The sequence below is a fragment of the Bubalus kerabau genome, chromosome 10 (assembly GCF_029407905.1).
Source record: "Bubalus kerabau isolate K-KA32 ecotype Philippines breed swamp buffalo chromosome 10, PCC_UOA_SB_1v2, whole genome shotgun sequence".
Classification (NCBI taxonomy): Eukaryota; Metazoa; Chordata; class Mammalia; order Artiodactyla; family Bovidae; genus Bubalus; species Bubalus kerabau.
The window spans coordinates 10,695,453-10,716,943 of NC_073633.1; the positions used below are offsets into that span (position 1 = coordinate 10,695,453).

General features: G+C 45.0%; 1 long non-coding RNA gene and 1 other non-coding gene across 5 annotated transcripts in view; one reads left to right on the plus strand and one right to left on the minus strand.

The window, feature by feature from the left end:
* LOC129620830 (uncharacterized) overlaps window positions 1-17,346 on the minus strand; it is a 72,285-nt gene extending 54,939 nt beyond the window's left edge. Inside the window, exon 1 of one of the 4 annotated variants that reach the window (XR_008698740.1) lies at window positions 17,102-17,346. This is a non-coding gene — a long non-coding RNA (uncharacterized LOC129620830). The remainder of the gene's footprint in view (window positions 1-17,101) is intronic. The other 3 variants (XR_008698738.1, XR_008698737.1, XR_008698739.1) reach the window with 3 other exon arrangements.
* A 3,218-nt stretch (window positions 17,347-20,564) lies between these two features.
* LOC129622159 (U6 spliceosomal RNA) lies at window positions 20,565-20,667 on the plus strand. Its single transcript, XR_008699837.1, has one exon. It is a non-coding gene; the product is annotated as a U6 spliceosomal RNA (small nuclear RNA).
* Window positions 20,668-21,491: the final 824 nt, after the last annotated feature.

Here is a 21,491-nt window from a genome sequence, read left to right on the forward strand (position 1 = left end):
ATTTTCAGATGATATAATAGTATACCTGGAAAATTCCAGATAACCAATGATTTATAAAAGCTAACTCAAGCAATAAAATAATTCAGTGAAATAGCAAAATAGGCTTGACATACAAAACTCAATAGCCTTTACTGAGAGGATTCTGAGAAGCTGGTACAGGAGGAAGCACCAGGAATCTGTCTCTCCACCTATGCAATAATTGCATTAGCTGAATGTGATTGATAGAACTATTTTGGAACTCAGGAGCCTATTAAAGATTTGAAACTTCCAGGGAAATTTTTAAGCAGTAAATTGCAGTTAATTTCAGTCAATTTCAGCTCATAGCACAGTTCATACCTTCATGAACTACCCAGTTCATAGCCTTCAGCCCCATGGCAGGTAGCTATGGCTGTGGGAGCCAGTGTGGACAAAAGGACCCTGTCCTCCTAATAATATGGGGAATCCATGCTCTGATTGCTGGTTGCTACTTTGGCACAGACATGCAGACAGAAAGGCAAGTGGCCATTGTTCCTGCCCCTTCCTCCTTGTTTCAAGCCCCTCTTCCTCTGCTTAAAGTGACTTCGAAGGTATATAAAGAGAAAGTGCTTTCCTCCCCTCCCCTCCCCACCCACTCCATTTTTCTCTATGTCCTCCTCTGGGGACCAGACAATGAATCCAGGGCATTCAAAAGTAACCACATATATGAAGGGTATTAGAAAATCACTGCATGCCCAGGAAAGGTGCAAGCTCAGAGAATATATGAGAAGGTCTTAAGTCTATACCTAACACTTAATCTTGGCCCAGTGGCAGTTTACATCAATCACAAAAACAAAAGCACAACCAACCTTGGGGAGAGGTCAGAGGAAGGAACCTAATTTCCAGAGTTACTGCATTTATTTCAAATGGCCAGTTTTCAACAACAAAAAACAAAAACAGACAAAAAAACAAAAATCAAGCCAACAGAAATTGTCCCTGAAAAATACCTGATGGCAGATCTATAAATACAGTTATTTTAAAGAAGCTCAAAGAACTAAAGGAAGACACAGAGAAAATCAAGAAAAAGATGCATGACCAAAACAGAAGTATCAGTAAAGACATAGGAAACCTGACCCCTGCCCCAATAGAATGAAAATTAGAGCTGAAAAATACAATAACTGAAATGAAATATTCACTGATAGGACTCAAAAGCAGATTTTAGGAGATGGAAAAAAGAATCAGCAAAAAGTGAAGAAAGGACAATATGAATTACCAAATCTGAGGAACAGAAAGTAAACAAGATTAAAAAAAAAAAAAAAAAAAAAAAACGGGCAAAATCTAAAGGAACTATAAGGCAATATCAACCAGAATAACATGCACATTGTGGGAGCCCCAGAAAAAGAAGAGAATATTTGAAGAAATAAGGGTCAACATGTCCCAAATTTAAGATATGAATATAAACATTTAAGAAACTAAAAACAAAAACTCAGAGTAGGATGAACTCAGAGAGACCCAAAACAAAGAATGGTGACCACAGAAGTGAGCCTTATTAGTAGAAGAAATAGCACTAACAATATTAACCAACAATAAACTTCTCCAGTGAAATGTTTATTTTGAGTGTTTTCTATGGAATAGTTTTGATCAGTGAGAAAAAAGAAATCAAGACCAACTTCCTTTCCTGCTGGTCACTCAACAGCTCCTAATAACACCAGGCCTCCTTGTTAGAGAAGTAGTTGATACCCGATGAACAAGCTGATACTTGCTGAGCCAGGGAACACGGAAGTGCTCAGAGATACAGGATCAGGTCAAAGGACATGGGAGATGGCTTGAAAAGCTTCCACTGATCATATTTGGAATAATTTGAGCAACACAACAAATAATGAAAGTAATGGTTTTTAATATATTAACTTTTTAAAATCCATGACTCCATAGTGTCATTGGTAGAATTTCCAAAAAGACTACCAGAAAGTATAGTTGATTTACAATGTTGTGTTAGTCTCAGGTATACAGCAAAGTGGATCAGTTTATATATATATATATTTATACACACTTATGTGTGTGTGTGTGTTAGTCCCACAGTCATTTCCAACTCTATGCAACACCATGGACTATAGCCTGCCAGGCTCTGTCCATGTAATTTTCCAAGAATAATGGAGTAGGTTGCCATTTCCTACTCCATACACACACACACACACACACACGTGTGTGTTACCATATATATATATATATTCTTTTTCAGATTATTTTCCTTTTTCAGTTCAGTTGCTCAGTCGTGTCCTACTCTTTGCAACCCCATGAACCGCAGCATGCCAGGCCTCCCTGTCCATCACCAACTTCCAAAGTCCACCCAAAACCATGTCCACTGAGTCGGTGATGCCATAAAGCCATCTCATCCTCTGTCATCCCCTTCTCCTCCTGCCTTCAATCTTTCCCAGCATCAGGGTCTTTTCCAATGAGTCAGCTCTTTGCATCAGGTGGCCAAAGTATTGGAGTTTCAGCTTCAGCATCAGTCCTTCTAATGAATATTCAGGACTGATTTCCTTTAGGATGGACTGGTTGGATCTCCTTGAAGTCCAAGGGACTCTCAAGAGTCTTCTCTAACACCACAGTTCAAAAGCATCAATTCTTTGGCATTCAGCTTTCTTTATGGTCCAACTCTCACATCCTTACATGACTACTGGAAAAACCATAGCCTTGACTAGATGGACCTTTGTTGACAAAGTAATGTCTCTGCTTTTCAATATGCTGTCTAGGTTGGCCATAACTTCCCTTCCAAGGAATAAGCGTCTTTTAATTTCATGGCTGCAGTCACCATCTGCAGTAATTTTGGAGCCCAGAAAAAATAAAGTCAGCCACTGTTTCCACAGTTTCCCCATCTATTTGCCATGAAGTGATGGGACCGGATGCCATGATCTTCGTTTTCTGAATGTTAAGCTTTAAGACAACTTTTTCACTCTCCTCTTTCACTTTCATCAAGAGGCCCTTTAGTTCTCCTTCACTTTCTGCCATAAGGGTGGTGTCATCTGCATATCTGAGGTTATTGATATTTCTCCCGGCAATCTTGATTCCAGCTTGTGTTTCTTCCAGTCCAGTGTTTCTCATGATGTACTCTGTATATAAGTTAAATAAGCACGTTGACAATATACAGCCTTGACGTACTCCTTTTCCTATTTGGAACCATTCTGTTGTTCCATGTCCAGTTCTAACATTTGCTTCCTGACCTGCATATAGGTTTCTCAAGAGGCAGGTGAGGTGGTCTGGTATTCCCATATCTTTCAGAATTTTCCATAGTTTATTGTGATCCACACAGTCAAAGACTTTGGCATAGTCAATAAAGCAGAAATAGATGTTTTTCTGGAACTCTCTTGCTTTTTTGATGATCCAGCAGATTGAGTATACTTCCCTATGCTATACAGTAAATCCTTTTTGGCTATCTATTTTATATATAGTAGTGTGTATCTGTTAATTCAAAACTCTTAATTTATCCCTAACCCTTCTTTCCCCTTTGACAACCATAAGTTTGTTTTCCATATCTGCAAGTCTATTTCTGTCTTCTAAGTAAGTTCATTTGTATGATTTTTTTAAGATTCTATACATAAGTGATACCATATGGTATTTCTCTTTGCCTGACTCACTTCACTTAGTATGATAATCTCTACCTAGATTGTCTAGATAATCTCTAGATACCTAAATAATCTAGATTATCCCTAGATTACCTAGATTATCTCTACCTAGATCATAGGTCCACCTTTGTTGCTGCAAGTAGCCGTACTTCATTTTTTATGGCTGAGTAGTATTGCACTGAGACTTCCTGGCGGCTCAGATGGTAAAAGCATCTGCCTACAATGTGGGAGACCTGGGTTCGATCCCTGGGTTGGGAAGATCCCCTGGAGAAGGAAATGGCAACCCACTCCAGTAGTCTTGCCTGGAAAATCCCATGGATTGCCAGAGGAGCCTGGCAGGCTACAGTCCATGGGGTCGCAAAGAGTCAGACACAACTGAGCAACTTCACTTCACTTCAGTATTCCATTGTCTATATACCACATCTTCATCTATTCCTCTGTTTATGGATGTTTAAGTTGCTTCCATTTCTTGGCTATTGTAACTAGTGTTGTGAACACTGGGGTGCGTGTATTGAGATTATCCTTTAAACACACACACACCTCTCTGATGGAATTAGATCAAAGAAAGAAGACAACTGATTTGTCATCAGCCTTCTGTGTTTGGCAAGGTTATCCCTTCCAGCCACATGCCCAAGCTAGGATTTGGGCAACTGCAAGAAAATAGAGGGCCTAATTGAGATGGAAACTGGCTGAGGCCAAAGCAGGTCATTCCAAGGTACAAGAACAGCGACCCTGTGATGAGCATCTGCTCTTTACAGCCCCCGAGCTCTGTCCCCTGACCCTGGAGGAGTCACTGTGTGAGGGAGGCAGACAGACCTGTGACTGAGCCGGGGGAGAGACCAAGAACCACTGAGAGGAGTGGGTGCAGGGCCTCTGCCTCTGCTTGCTCTTCAGAGGCCTCCGCCTGTCCCTGTGATGGGGCTGGGGAGTGGGGGGGTGGTGTGCAGAGAGCACTGGACAGTGAGCCGGGGGAGCCCTGACTCTGAGCCGCTCCACCTCTCAGACAGAGGCTGGCTCTCGGGTTGGAACTGACCCCAGGTGGGTTTGCTTTGCCCTGCATTTATTTTTAAATTTGTTTTTAATTGGAGAAAAATTGCTTTACAATGTTGTGTTACTTTCTGCTCTACAACAAAGTGAATCAGTTATATGTACGTATACATCCCCTCCCTCCCACCACCTCCCATCCTACCCTCTAGGTCACCACAGAGCACCAAATTGAGCCCCCTGTGCTATACAGCAGGTTCCCATGAGCTATCTATTTGACATACAGTAGTGTGTGTGTGTGTGTGTGTGTGTGTGTGTGTGTGTATGGATGTGCTGTGCTGTGCTAAGTCACTTTAGTCATGTCCGATTCTTTGCAATCCTATGGACCATAGCCTGCTAGGTTCCTCTGTCCATGGGATTCTCCAGGCAAGAATACCAGAGTGGGTTGCCATTCCCTTATCCAGGGGATCTTCCTGACCCAGGGATTGAACCTGTGTCTTTTATCTCTCCTGCACTGGCAGGCGGAACAGTAGACGAAATGCAGGAGATGCCAAAGCAGGGGATGCAGGAGACCCGGGTTCAATCCCTGGGTCAGGAAGATCCCCTGGAGGAGGGCATGACAACCACTCAAGTATTCTTGCTTGGAGAATCCCATGGACAGAGGAGCCTGGCAGACTACAGTCCGTGGGGTTGCAAAGAGATGGACACAACCGAAGCGACTTAGCACTAGAGTTTATATGTCAATCCTGATCTCCCGATTCATCCCATCCTCCCCTTTCCCCATTGTGTCCAAAGTCCATTCTTTATGTCTGCGTCTCTATTCCTGCCCTACAAATAGGTTCATCAGTACCATCTTTCTAGATTCCACATATATGTTTTAATATAAGAATGTGTTTCTCTTTCTGACTTACTTCACTCTTTATGACAGGCTCTGCTGCTGCTGCTGCTAAATCACTTCAGTCGTGTCCAACTCTGTGTGACCCCGTAGACGGCAGCCCACCAGGCTCCCCGGTCCCTGGGATTCTCCAGGCAAGAACACTGGAGTGGGGTGCCATCGCCTTCTCCAATGACAGGCTCTAGGTTCATCCACACCTTGACTCTACTGCTCCTGCTCCCAGGGCCTCTCTCCTTGTTGCCTCTGTAAGTAAAATAGACCAAAGGTCTTCTCTGCCTTGAGGCTAGCTTAGAGCAAGCAGAAACCCAGGCCTTGGCCACAGCAGACACCTGCTCAGTGACACTTGGTCTTTGCCACTGATGTCTATTTCTTTTGAAAGGCCCCAAGGCTGACGGGTCCTCTTTCTGGACCCACTAAGCTATGATTTCATAGCCCTGAGCTCCTGTGATTCCTTTGTGTCAAGGGTTTGCCTCAGCTGTCTTATTAAATATGGAAAACATCTGGCTTTTAGAAAAATCCCCCCATCTGGAAAATACTGGTCAAGAGTCTAATTAAGTATGTCAATGACAAATTGTTCTCATGGGAAGTATTTAGGACAAGTAGATAATTGGGATGTCTTGGGCTCTGCCTTGCCTTCTTGTTTACTTATCCCAGCAGGGATGGGGAGTCAGGCTTCCACCCTGCCCCTGCCCCAGCCCAGCTAACCCCAGGCCACACTGCTGCAGGAATGTCAGCCCCTGGAGCAAGAAACTGCCCCCAGGTTGATAAATGAGGGTGGACATTGCATTTGAAATCTCCTCTCTTAAAGCCACACAAACACACTCCACTATTGAAATCTCGACCTTGATGTTTTCTGTCAGGTCCACATCTTAATTGAAGATGAGGCTCAAAGGAGACTCTTTCATTTCTTTCTTGGACTTTGCTCCTTCATTCTTCACAGAGCCACAGACATCAGAGCAAATGCAGTCCCTGCCCATCCCCTAGGTGATATTTCTAACTTCTAAAACATGAAGCTTAAAGCACTTTCAATACTATATACCTCCCCTCAAGGGAGGGATTTTCTCCCTCCTTTATTAAGAAATTAATAAAGGGCTTTGAGAACCTTTCATCCCCATGAAGCTTCAGGAAGCCCAGCATCTCCTCATCCCGGATCCTATCAACCACCTGAACCCAGATGGCTCCCATGCCATTAACATGAAGACAATGACAATACGGAAGCCTGGGTTTGATGCCCCACCTTCTTGCTCCTTGGAAGAAAGCTATGACCAACCTAGACAGCATATTAAAAAGCAGAGACATTACTTGGCCAACCAAGGTCCGTCTAGTCAAAGCTATGGTTTTTCCAGTGGTCATGTATGGATGTGAGAGTTGGACCACACAGAAGGCTGAGCACCGAAGAATTGATGCTTTTGAACTGTGGTGTTGGAGAAGGCTCTTGAGAGTCCCTTGGACTACAAGGAGATCCAACCAGGTAATCCTAAAGGAAATCAGTCCTGAATATTCACTGGAAGTATTGATGCTGAAGCTGAAACTCCAATACAAGCCCATATTCATTGTGAGCTGCTCTTATGTCTAAATTAAAATGTTCCTACTGGATAGCATGCATTTTCACTTGTTCTTTTTTGGATGAAGAATAATGCCTGTCCACTGCCTCCCAATGATGGAGCCAAAGATGGAGAAGCTCTATACAGTCAGCAAAATAACCAGGAGTTGACCGTGGCTCAGATCATGAACTCCTTATTGCCAAATTCAGACTTAAATTGAAGAAAGTAGGGGAAACCACTAAGTCATTCAGGTATGACCTAAATCAAATCCCTTACAATTATACAGTAGAAGTGACAAACAGATTCCAGGGATTAGATCTCATAGACAGAATGGCTGAAGAACTATGGACGGAGGTTCGTGACATTGTACAGGAGACAGGGATCAAGACCATCCCCAAGAAAAAGAAATGCAAAAAGACAAAATGGTTGACTAAGGAGGGCTTACAAATAGCTGGGAAAAGAAGAGAAACTAAAGGCAAAGGAGAAAGGAAAAGATATATGCATCTGAATGCAGAGCTCCAAAGAATAACAAGAAGAGATAAGAAAGCCTTCCTCAGTGATCAGTGCAAAGAAATAGAGGAAAACAATAGAATGGGAAAGACTAGAGATCTCTTCAAGAAAATTAGAGATACCAAGGGAACATTTCATGCAAAGATGGGCACAATAAAGGACAGAAATTGTATGGACCTAACAGAAGCAGAAAATATTAAGAAGAGGTGGCAAGAATACACAGAAGAGCTATACAAAAAAGATCTTAATGTCCCAGATAACCACAATGGTGTGATCACTCACCTAGAGCCAGACATCCTGGAGTGCAAAGTCAAGTGAGCCTTAGGAAGCATCACTATGAACAAAGCTAGTGAAGGTGATGGAATTCCAGTTGAGCTATTTCAAATCGTAAAAGATGATGCTATGAAAGTGCTGCACTCAATATGCCAGGAAATTTGAAAAACTCAGCAGTGGCCACAGAACTGGAAAAGGTCAGTTTTCATTCCAATCCTGAGAAAAGGCAATGCCAAATAACGTTCAAACTATTACACAATTGCATTCATCTCACATGCTAAAAAAGTAATGCTGAAAATTCTCCAAGCCAGGCTCCAACAGTATGTGAACCATGAACTTCCAGATGTTCAAGCTGGATTTAGAAAAGGCAGAGGAACCAAAGATCAAATTGCCAACATCTGCTGAATCACTGCATAAGCAAGAGAGTTCCAGAAAAACATCTACTTCTACTTTATTGACTACAACAAAGCCTTTGACTGTGTGGATCACAACAAACTGTGGAAAATTCTTAAAGAGACGGGAATACCAGACCACCTGACCTGCCTCCTGAGAAGATTTGCATGCAAGTTAAGAAGCAACAGTTAGAACTGGACATAGAATAACAGACTGGTTCCAAATAGGAAAAGGAGTACATCAAGGCTCTATATTGTCACCCTGCTTATTTAACTTATATGCAGAGTATATCATGCAAAATGCTGGGCTGGATGAAGCACAAACTGGAATCAAGTTTGCTGGGAGAAATATTAATAACCTCAGATAGGCAAATGATACCACCCTTATGGCAGAAAACAAAGAAGAACTAAATAGCCTCTTGATGAAGGTGAAAGAGGAAAGTGGAAGAGTTGGCTTAAAACTCAGCATTCAGAAAACTAATATCATGGCATCTGGTCCCATCACTTCATGGCAAATAGAGACTATTTTGGGGGGCTCCAAAATCACTGTAGATGGTGACTGCAGCCATGAAACTAAAAGATGCTTCCTACTTGGAAGAAAAGCTGTGATCAACTTCATTTCAGTTCAGTTTAGTTGCTCAGTCGTGTCTGACTCTTTGCGACCCCCATGAATCGCAGCACACCAGGCCTCCCTGTCCATCACCAACTCCCAGAGTTCACCCAGACTCACGTCCATAGAGTCAGTGATGCCCTCACAGGAAGGAAATCAGTCCTGAATATTCATTGGAAGGACTGATGTTGAAGCTGAAACTCCAATACTTTGGCCACCTGATGCAAAGAACTGACTCCTTGGAAAAGACCCTGATGCTGGGAAAGACTGAAGGCAGGAGGAGAAGGGGACCACAGAGGATGAGATGATTGGATGGCATCACCGACTCGATGGACATGAGTTTGAGCAGGCTCTGCGAGTTGGTGATGGACAGGGAAGCCTGTTGTGCTGCGGTCCATGGGTCTCAAAGAGGCAGACACTGAGCAACTGAACTGAACTGAAACTGCTTCGCTGAAGTACTGAAGTGTAATTGTTGTAGACGTGGGTGCAGGCTTTAGTTGTGTCCTCCTCTCTGTGATCCTGAGGACAGTAGCTCGCCTGGCTCCTCTGTCCATGGGATTCTCCAGGCGAGAATCCTCGAGTGGGCAGCCATTTCCTCCTCCAGGGGAGCTTCCCAACACAGAGATCAAACCTGCATCCCCTGTGACTCCTGCATTGCAGGCGGATTTTTTACCACTGAGCCCCCGGGGGAGGCCTTTAATTGGCATGTAAACAATGATGTGCTGTGCAGTGCTTAGTCACTCAGTCGTGTCCGACTCTTTGCCACCCCATGGACTGTAGCCCACCAGGCTCCTCTGTGCATGCAGATTCTTCAGGCAAGTATACTGGAGTGGGTTACCATGCCCTTCTCTAGGGGATCTTCCCAACCCAGGGCTCCAACTCAGGTCTTCCTCATTGCAGGCAGATTCTTTACCATCTGAGCCACCAGGGAAGCCCATAAATGAGGATAGATTGAAGGGAAAGAGTAAAGCTCTATTTGATAAGCTGTGCCAGGCATGTCCCACAGAACAGAGTGACTCAGAGATGGAGGAGTGAAGAGTATTTCTAAATACCTGTTTGGGAAAACCGGGACTGATGGTACTGTTAGCTCCACACACAGTTCATCACTCACTCTCATCTCCATGACCTAAAGCAGATGGAATCTAAGATACCATGTTGCAGTAGAGAAAAGTATATAAAAAAAAGAGCCATAGTGAATTTATTTCAAATAGTAAATGCTCAAGCACATGACAAAATGTATCATAAAAGGAAGGATGGTGGCAATTAGATGAATCAAAAATACTGAGTCCAGGGACTTCCCTGGTGGTCCAGGGGCTAAGACTCCATGCTCCCAGTGCAGGGGTGTAGGTTCGATCCCTGGTCAGGGAACTACATCCCACATGCCACCACTAAAGAGTCCACATGCTGCAAAGAAGGTGAATCCTAAAAAAATAATCCATGACTTAACATAGGATTGTTGAAGGGACAGAGGAGACAATTGAAAGAGCTCACGATGATCAGAGCTGGAACAATCTGAACGACATAATACAGGAGTTGTTGTTGGTGTTCAGTCATTCGGTCTATCCAAATCTAGCAACACCATGGACTGTAGCACCCCATGTTTCCCTATCCTTCACCATCTCCTGTCCATCAAGTCAGTGATGCCATCCAAATACCTTGTCCTCTGTCATCCCCTTCTCCTTCTGCCTTCAATCTTTCTCAGCATCAGAGTCTTTTCCAATGAGTCAGCTCTTCGCATCAGGTGGCCAAAGTATTGGAACTTCAGCTTCAGCATCAGTCCCTTCAATGAACACCCAGGACTGATCTCCTTTAGGATGGGCTGCTTGGATCTCCTTGCTGTCCAAGGGACTCTCAAGAGTCTTTTGCAACACCACAGTTCAAAAGCATCGATTCTTTGGCGCTCAGCTTTCTTTATAGTCCAACTCTCACATCCATACATGACTACTGGAAAAACCATACCTTTGACTAGACGGACCTTTGTTGGCAAAGTCATGTCTCTGCTTTTTAATATGCTATCTAAGTTAGCTTTTCTTCCAAATGGCAAGCATCTTTTAATTTCATGGCTGCAATCACCATCTGCAGTGATTTTGGAGCCCCAAAAAATAGTCTCTCACTGTTTCCACTGTTTCCCCATCTATTTGCCATGAAGTGATGGGACCAGATGCCATGATCTTAGTTTTCTGAATGCTGAGTTTTAAGCCAGCTTTTTCACTCTCCTCTTTCACCTTCATCAAGAGGCTCTTTAGTTCTTCTTTGCTTTCTGCGCATAAGGGTGGTATCATCTGCATATCTGAGGTTATCGATATTTCTCCCGGCAATCTTGATTCCAGTTTGTGCTTCATCCAGCCCAGCATTTTGCATAATATACTCTGCATATAAGTTAAATAAGCAGGGTGACAATATACAGCCTTGATGTACTTCTTTCCCGATTTGCAACCAGTTTGTTATTCTATGTCCAGTTCTAACTGTTGCTTCTTGACCTGCATGCAGATTTCTCAGGAGGCAGGTCAGGTGGTCTGGTATTCCTGTCTCTTTAAGAGTTTTCCACAGTTTGTTGTGATCCACACAGTCAAAGGCTTTGGCGTAGTCAATGAAGCAAAAGTACGTGTTTTTCTGGAACTCTTGGTTTTTTGATGATCCAATGGATGTTGGCAATTTGATCTCTGGTTCCTCTGCCTTTTCTAAATCCAGCTTGAACATCTCGAAGTTCACGGTTCATGTACTGTTGAAGCCTGGCTTGGAGAATTTTGAGCTTTACTTTGTTAGCATGTGAGATGAGTGCAATTGTGTGATAGTTTGAACATTCTTTGGCATTGTCCTTCTTTTCGATTGGAATGAAAACTGACCTTTTATAGTCCTGTGGCCACTGCTGAGTTTTCCAAATTTGCTGGCATATTGAGTGCAGCACTTTCATAGCATCATCTTTGAGAATTTGAAATAGCTCAACTGGAATTCCATCACCTCCACTAGCTTTATTCATATAACAAAGTATTATACAAGTATTACAGAACTATATGTATTAGAGAACCGTGGATCCGTACGTATTCAAGAATGGCGAATCTATATGTATTAGAGAACTGTGGATCAGAATTATAATGTGGCATCACCTCAAACATGTCAGAAAGGTCTGAATAGAAAATCTCTACAATAAATGCTGGAGAGGGAATGCAGGCAAAGAACCCTCCTAGCTGTTGGTGGGAATGAAAGTCAGGAAATCCACGAAGGAGAACAGAACAAAGGGCCATGAAAATCTAGGCAGACAAGTGCCGTGGGACCAGCAGCCCCATTCCTGGGCACAGATCCAGAGAAAACCATAGTTTTAAAAGACAGGGGCACACCAGTGTTCATGGCAGCACTATGTGCAAAAGCCAAGACGTGGATGAAGCCTAAGTGGGTGAGGACAGATGGATGGCACACAGGATGGGGTACAGGCACACAGAGCCATATCGCTCAGCCATAAGGAGGGTGACATCACTCCACGTCCAGCAACAAGGAAGGAAGTAGAGACGCTCACAGTAAGTGAAGACAAAGAAAGACAAGTATCATGTCGTAGCTCTTGGAGGTGGATGCTAAAAATGGATACAAATGAACTCCTTGACCAAACAGAAATGGTCTTACAACATAGCAAAGCACATGGTTACCAAAAGCAAAAGGTGGCAGGCAAAGGAAATGAAAAGGTGGAGATGAACATACACACAAGACGCTTTGTAAAATAATCAACAAGAACCCACTATAGGACAGGGACCCCTAATCAACACTGCATAATAAACTATATGGGAAGAGAACCCAGAAAAGGACATGTACACAACTCTGCATAATTGAGTCATGTTGCTGTTCACCTGAAACACACACACACACACACCCTGCAACACTGTGAGTCACCTCTACACCAATGCAAAATGCAAACTACAAAAAGAGCATGCCGACTCTATTCCCTTCCAGCCTCAGTGACTTGGGCTGCTGCCACATCCCCCAAGCCTTGGGTCCCTTGGATGGACTGTCTTGGAGCTGAGGGAGGTGGGGAGGATGTGCCAGCCAATGAGCCCTGCCCCATGGACCTGGTGAGCCTGTTCCCCTCTGCACCGGCCCACAACCTCCAGATCCTGGCGGGCCCTCCTGCAGTGAAACTACACCTACTACACCCAAGGGACGTGGAGTCTGGGCTGGAAGAGCTCTGGAAAGCCCCTGGGCTCCATGTCTCCAGGTGATGGGGTTCCCACCTCCAGCTTCCTCCTTAGGGTCACCCCACCTGTGATGAAAGCACCCTCCGCAGAGTGGTGTTGCAGGAATTGGGATGTGTCCAGGGGATAGGGGTAAGGAAGCAAGAAGGAATGGGATGCAAGCCTTGGGTGTTTCTTCTGGCACATTCCATTCTACTTGACAATCAGGAACAGGACTTTCCCTAAGGCTCTGGTTCCTTCAGCAACCAGGGTAGGGGCATAAAGACACACTGCCGCCTTGTGGCCATTTCCTGTAACAACACCTTTGAAAGCTTGGCTCACGGGCACTTAATATTCACATGGCCTGTGGGCTGTAAGTAAAAAACATCCGCCCTCAAGAAATGTCCTAGGGGAGGTCAACAGAAAAATATTAAAAACAGAGCAGGTGTCGAGAAGACAATTTGAATAAGTTTAACTTACACTGTTTTTAAAAAATCACATGTAAAGATGTCAGCATCGCCAAATATGAGAGAAATGCAAATCAAAACTTCAAGGAGGTATAACTTTACACCAGCCAGAATGGCCATAGATGGAAACTCTACAAACAATAAATGCTGCAGAGGGTGTAAAACAAAGGGAACCCACCTACACTGATGCTGGGAGAGGAAATTGGGAGCAGCCACTGGAGGACACCCGGCAGGTTCCTTAGCATTAAAATGAGAATGCAATTCAGATGCTCCTTAACATCATACACAAAAATAAACTCCAAACAGATTAAAGATCTAAATAAAAGGACAGATACTATGAAACTCTTGAGGAAAAGAGCATGCACCTTGACATCAAATGCAGCAAGTTCTTTTGTGATCCACCTTGTAGAACCGTGAAAATAAAACAAAAATAAACAAATGGGACCTAATAAACATTAAAAGCATCTGCACAGCAAAGGAAAGCATCAGTGAAAGAAAAAGACAGTCCTCAGAATGGAAAAAAATTCTTGCAAACAAAGATACCTACAGGGAATTTCTCTTCAACACAGACAAACCACTAGCACACCTCAATATCAAAAAACAAACAACCCAATAAAAACTCAGCCAAAGAATAAATGCACGCTTCTCCAAAGAAGTTATAGAGATGGCCATAAAGCACATGAAACGATGCTCAGCATCACTAGTTCTTAGAGAAAGGCAAATCAAATGCACAATGAGGTGTCACCTCACATTGATCAGAATGGCCACAGTGAAAACCCTACAACAATAACGTCTGCAGAGGTGTGGAGAAAAGTGGGGGAGTGTTGGGAGAGTGTCAGTCAGTGCACACACTAGGGGGAACACTATGGAGGTTCTTAAAAAACAAAACATAGAAATCCCCAGTGACCCAGCAATCCCACACCTAGACGGAGACCCAGAGGAAACCAAAATTTAAAAAGACACCTGCACGCAGCGATCAGGGCAGCACTAGGTACAATAACCAAGACACGGAAGCAACCTAAGTGTACAAGGACAGATGAATGAAGGCGGAAAACGGGGTACATACGCACAACGCAATACCACTCAGACAAAAAGGATAACCAAGACACGGAAGCAACCTAAGTGTACAAGGACAGATGAATGAAGGCGGAAAACGGGGTACATGCGCACAACGCAATATCACTCAGACAAAAAGGAGGACGAGTTAATGCCATTTCCAGTTACTGGGAAGAAACTAGAGACAATCATACTAACTGAGGTGAGATAGAGAATGAGAAGTATAGGCTATTACTTCCTGCGGAATCTAAATATGGACACAAATAAACTTCTTTACAAAAGAGAAACAAGCTCATAGACTTAGAAAAGAAACTCAAGTTTACCAAAAAACAAAGGCGGAGGGACAGGGAGTAATTAGCTGCTTCAGATCAATATATACACCTTAAAACAGATGCTTAAGGGTTCATAATAGTCCCAAGTCTGAGAGGGCTGTAAATGACACCTGCCTTCAAGAAATGTCCTAGGATAAATCATCGGAAAAAAATTCCAAACCGGGCCAACTTTCAAGAAGCCAGATTGAAGAGGCAAATTGCTCTCACACGATGTAAAATAATAATAAAAGTGCATGGAAAGATAGTCCACATCAGTAATTATTAAATCAATGCCAGACAAAACTATGAGGTATCACCTCACACTGGTCACAATGGCCATCATGGAAAAGATCTACAAAGAATAATTACTGCAGAGAATGTACAGCCAATAAGATCCTCCCACGGTCTTGTTGGGAATGTAAATGGTGAAGCCATGATGGAAACCAGCATGGAGGTTCCTAGAAACACTAGACATAGAGGTATCATATGATCCTGCAATCCCACTCCTCGCTGAGGTCCAGAGAAAGTGAAAGTGGAAGTGAAGTTGTTCAGTCGTGTCTGACTCTTTGTGACCCCATAGACTGTAGTGTACCAGGCTCCTCTGTCCATGGGATTTTCCAGGCAATAGTACTGGAGTGGATTGCCATTTCCTTCTCCAGGGGATCTTCCCATCCCAGGGCTCGAAACTGGGTCTCCCGCATTGTAGACAGACGCTTTACCATCTGAGCCACCAGGGAGGTCCAAGGTCCAGAGAAAAGCACCATTCAAAATGATACGTGCACCGCAGCCAAGACACAGGATCCACCAAAATGTCCATTGACAGAAAAACGAAGACTACGTGGTACAGCTATACACTGGAATGCTACTCAGCCATAAAACAGAATGAAATAATGATACTGGCAGCAGCTTGGATACACCAAGAAACTATCATACTATAAATACTTTTCAGAGAGAAAAGGACAAGTATCCTAAGATATCACGTACAGATTGAATCTATACGTTCAGACCAATGAACTAATTTATGAAACAGACTCCCAGACTGAGAAAATCAAATTATGATCATCAAAGGAAAGGGACAGATAAATTAAGAGTTTGGGAAGAAAATACATACACTATCAAGTTGAAAAAGAAAAAGGACCTACTGAATAGAACTGGGGACTCTACTGAACAAACTGTACTAACCTATATGAGGGAAAAAACAGAAAAAGAATAGGTATCCATCTATGTATAACTGAATCAAGTTCATGTACACCTAAAACAAACAAAAGATTGGAAATCAACTCTGCCCCAATATAAAATAACAACAAATTACAAATTAAATTACATGAGCTTGGTCTAGAGGAAACCAGAGACTGGGGACCCTATGAGTTAGATATATGACATGCTATGATATTAACATGACACCACCAAAGGTTCTCTTTCACTCAGCGGAACACAGAGCAGCAACTCACTCAAAGGTGCCTGAGTCATGTGAACGTGACAATATAAAGAGAAGAAAAAGGCCACAGGTTAGTCAGGGCAACACCCTCAATTCAGATGTCAGAGGGGACAAGAGGCACTGAGGTAAAGAGCACATGTGGAGTCAGCGGGTGCAGGATAGGACCCATGTGGATGGGGTGAGACCCACACAACCCCCAGAGCCGGCACCTTCGGTCACACACCCACAGGCTCCAGGGTGACCCCCTCCAGACCCTGCACCTGGGATCACACACCCACAGGCTCCAGGGTGATCCCCTTCAGACCCTGCACCTGGGATCACACATCCACAGGCTCCGGGGTGACCCCCTTCAGACCCTGCACCTGGAGTCACAAGTCCACAGTCTCCAGGGTGACCCTCTCCAGACCCTGCACCTGGAGATACACATCCACAGTCTCCAGGGTGACCCTCTCCAGACCCTGCACCTGGGGATACACATCCACAGTCTCCAGGGTGACTGCCCCCAAGACCCTGCACCTGGGGTCACATGTCCACAGTCTCCAGGGTGACCCCCTCCAGTCCCTGCACCTGGGGTCACATGTCCACAGTCTCCAGGGTGACCCCCTCCAGTCCCTGCACCTGGGGTCACATGTCCACAGTCTCTAGGGCGACCCTCTCCCAGATCCTGCACCTTTGGTGGCAAGACCCTTGGTTAGGACACCAGGTCTCTGCTGGTTGGGCCCCTACAGTGGAAAGGAGTGAGTTCCTGTAAGCTCCTGGCCTGGCAGATAGAGGTGTCAGTCTCCTTCCCTCAACTTGTCCCAGAGAAATCCTCCTCTTTCCCTTTGGTTCTCTGTGATAGTAACTGTTCTTACAGCTGTCATGGTAATGTTGAACACACTACCTTGGTGCTGGCAGTCTCGGTCTTTTGTTGTCCTGCTGAGGTGCCGCGAAAACACACCAGACTCTGGGCTGGAGACGAGGGGCAGGTCTAGTCACTGCTGAGCATGGACGCTCTGCTGGAAGGAGAGCACAGCAGAAACCTCACCTGCTGCCCATTGGCTTTTTGCCTGATCCATGTGCCCTGCAATCAATTGCCCAGATAAACCTGCTCCCTTCTTGCCAGGCTCGTGGTGAATTGGAATAATTACCAGGTAGCTCACCTGAGGAGTCTCCAGGAGCCCCAGGCATGGGGAACCTCACAGTGGTAAAGAGGGAATAGACACAGGCCTGTGTAAAATGATACTGTAAAGCATTAATTCTTAAACACAAGTGAAGCTCACATGTATTCTTCCCTTTTTCTTAGTTTTGTGTATATGGTCTCCCTCTGCACATGATTCTGACCCATGCAGACCGGGTGAGGCTCACACAGCCCCCAGACCCCCCTCCACCTGGGGCCACACGTCTCCTTGGTCAGAACACCATGGTTGTGGTCGGCAGAACCCCAATATGTAAACAAGCCAGGTCCATCTAGTCAAAGCTATGGTTTGTCCAGTAGTCATGTATGGAGGTGAGAGTTGGGCCATATTGAGCACCAAAGAACTGATGCTTTCAAACTGTGGTGCTGGAGAAGACTCTTGAGAGAACTTGGACAGCAAGGAGATCAAAGCAGTCAATCCTAAAGGAAATCAACTGTAAATGTTCATTGGAAGGACTGATGCTGAAGCTGAAGCTCCAATACTTTGGCCACCTGATGTGAAGAGCTGACTCGTTAGAAAAGACCCTGATGCTGGGAAAGATTGAAGGCAGGAGAAGGGGATGACAGAGGATGAGATGGTTGGATGGCTTCACTGACTCAATGGGCATGAGTTTGAGCAAGCTCCAGGAGATAGTGGAGGACAGGGAAGCCTGGCGTGCTGCAGTCCAAGGGGTCACAAAGAGTTGGACACGACTGAGCAACTGAACAACCACAACCAGGTAGCCTGCCTGAGGTGCCTCAATGAGCCCTCATCCAAACATAATCCGTGTAGACAGCACGTGGAGAGGTCTGAATCTACCATGTAGACAGAACTTGGTCAGGTTCAAAGTAGCTTAGGGCTGCGCTCGCAGGAGGCACGGTCACACCCCCGGGGTCTCTCATCGCTGGACAGGGGCTCACCCGCACGTGGGAACTAGGATGTACCTTTCTTGAAGAAGAGATCATCCCTGGGCTCCACACTTCACCCACGTCAGGAAACGGAACAAAAGCTTCCTTACTAAACATCTCAAGGGGCAGAACAAAGCTGCGAACAGGTTCTGCGCCATGTGGCAGTCGGGGGAGGAGAGAACCAGGAACCTCCAGCGCAACCTGGGGTGCGGCGGGGACAGATAGGAAGTGGCCCGGCTGCAGTGTCCCGGGCCTCCAGCAGGAGGCCCTGCCCCAGACACCCAGGAAGGGACAGTCCTGCAGGGTCCAGCGGAGACAGCGGGTCTGTCCATCCTGATGGTCAGTTAGGGGGTGGAGCGCACTCAGGTCCTGCTTCTCCGCAGGGTGGTGGGGAGAGGGGTCGACACCTCCTAGGCTCCCGCTCAGATGACTTCGTGCTGGGGCTGACGCTCGCCCGCAGGCACCACGCAGCATCTGAGCGGGAATGCGGGAAGAGGTGGGACATAGATGCCACCAGAGCAGAGAACCACGGGGAGCTCCCACCTGCACCCGCCTGCTGGCCTTGGGCCCCAAGCCCCCAGCCCAGGACCCACTACCAGCCCCTCCACCCTCCACACACATATGCGCTGCACACCTACATACACTGTGCACCCGAACAGCACATCAGCAAACACACACCCATAGCACACACAGGGGTAATAAAATGAATATCCTAAAGCATTTGTTCCTAAATACAGGCGAAGCTCACATACAGTCTTCCCTTCTTCTGAGCTTTGATGGATTTCAAAATAAAAAAGTTTACAAAGTAGGTAATGGTGAATGACTTTTGGATCATGGGACTTTCTGAAGCTATTCCACAAATATGACAAAACATGAGAGATGAATGTAGATATTTCACGTGTCCCTTGGCAGAAGAACAGACAAGCAGACCACAGTCCATCCACACAATGAATGTTGTCCAGCCTGAAAGGAAGGCAGTTCTGACACAGCCTTCACCGTGGATGAAACCTGAAGGCATTATGCTCAGTTACATAAGCCAGATATGGAAGACCAAATGTTTAAGTCCACTCATATAAGGTCCCAGAGCAGTCGGCTCCATAGACACAGAAAGCAGGATTGTAGGTGTCAGCGGCTGAGGGAGGGGAATGGGGACTGCATGTCTCCTGGGGACTGTCTCAGTTTTGCAAGATAGAAGTAGCGACTGAGCAACAAGAATGCACACAAGCATGCACTGCAGCAGCGTTTACAACAGCTGAGACATGGAAGTAACCAAAATGTACGTGGACAGATGAATGAGTAAAGAAGTCATATATGCACAGAATGGAATATGATTCAGCCATGAAAAATGATAATGCCATTTGCAGGGATAATCTAGAACAATCAAAGATTAATCTAGAATATTCATAGTGAGTGAAGTACTTCAGAAGGAGAAACTGATATCAATGAGCTATTTTATAAAAGTGAAATACACACACAGTCTCAGGAAACACACATGGTTACAGAAGGGGAGTTGTGGATGGAAGGGATAAATTAGGAGGTTGGGATTAATTTATACAAATGCATGTAGAATATAGACTCAAACGGGCCTACTTTAGAAAGGGTGGTATACTACATGCTATAATAACGTGTGTGTGAAAAAAACAAAGATGAATCAGTATGTGTATGGGGATCACTGGTGAAGAATCTTCACACCTACAAACACAACATTGTGAGTCAGTTGTCCTCCCAAAGAAGTAAACATTAAGTTTAAAAAAAAAAAAAACCACGGATTAATGAGACACAGGTTTCTGGCATGTGCCAGAAGAAGCCACGTACTGGGAGTAACGCTATGGCTCTGGTTATTCTAGAACAGGTGTAGGGCCCGAGAAGTCCTGTCTCCTCGTGAACACTCAGGGTGCTGGTGAGATGTAAATGCCAAGAATCCCTGTGGAGAGGAGTACGGAACTGCCTTTGATAATCTTTGGTAAGACAAACCTTGATTCCAGCCCAGGTCTCAGGAGGACTTAGAGCAAGCCCTGCTCAGTGCTCCCTCCTCGTCAGCACCAACAAGGGCAGGAGGGGCCTGGACAGCAGCTCCGCCCGAGGCCGGCAGACAGCCTCGCTGAGGGATACGCAGTCACGGCTCTGCCTCAGCAGGCGGTTAACGAGGCTCCCCACCCAGGGCAAAGGGCTCCTTAACTCCAAATTCATTTTGCACAGAGTAGAGGAAAGAATCAGACATAAACTATAAACTAAATCAAGTATCTTTATTTTTTAATTTAAATATAAAAAGTGAAGGATAGTGCTCGCTTCGGCAGCACATATACTAACATTGGAACGATGCAGAGATTAGAGTGGCCGTGAGCAAGGGTGACATGCAAATTTGTGAAGCGTTCCATGTTTAAAAATTAAAAAAGTGAAGGATAAAAGCAGTAAAAATGACACTTTAAGTGAATAAACTACAAACTAAATCAACTATATATTCTGGCTTACATATAAAAAAGAGGAGAAGGGTGGAAGCAACACAAATTACTGTTAAGTGAGCAGCCCTTGGCTATGTGGGTACCACCCAAGTTCTCCAGTAAATTCCACCGCTAGGCTCGGCTGCAGACACCATCCGGGAACCAGAGCTGCTCTTACCATCACACCCGGAGGAGCCTTCTTTGTCTCCAGGGCATGTACAGAACCCAAGTCTGTGCCTTCAGGCACCTCTTCTGCCAGGCTCCAAGCAGAAGGCTCCACTTGAGTTGTGTTCTTCATCTTCTCCTGCAGGTTAATGGTGGTAAAATGAGGCAAAGGAAGTGCCTAGAACTTGAGCGCGTCCCCTTTCTGCAGCTGTTTGATTTTCTTCTCTTTCTGTAAGTGACTTTTTTGAATCGAAAGAGAAAGGGCATGTTTCCACAGTTCTCCTCACCGGGAGTTTGGGCTTAATAGGTACTGTCATGGGGCAACTGTTGAGCTCCTCATCCTCATCTTCTTGGGTAGGTTGGGGGTTCTCTTCCGAACAAAGGCAGGTAACCTGGGGACAGTGATTGGAATTTCTTTCTAACGGGGAACACCCACAACACCTAACAAGATGCAATAAGGGCAAGGCTTCGCATAAATTTAAAGCGTTTATCCTCCAATACCCTCTTTGCTTTTCGCTGATTGATTCTTTTCTCCGTTTCAAAATCAAAGACAAAATCAAAAGCATTGCCGGTGGCTTCTCTGGCTGGTTTCTTAGGGAAAA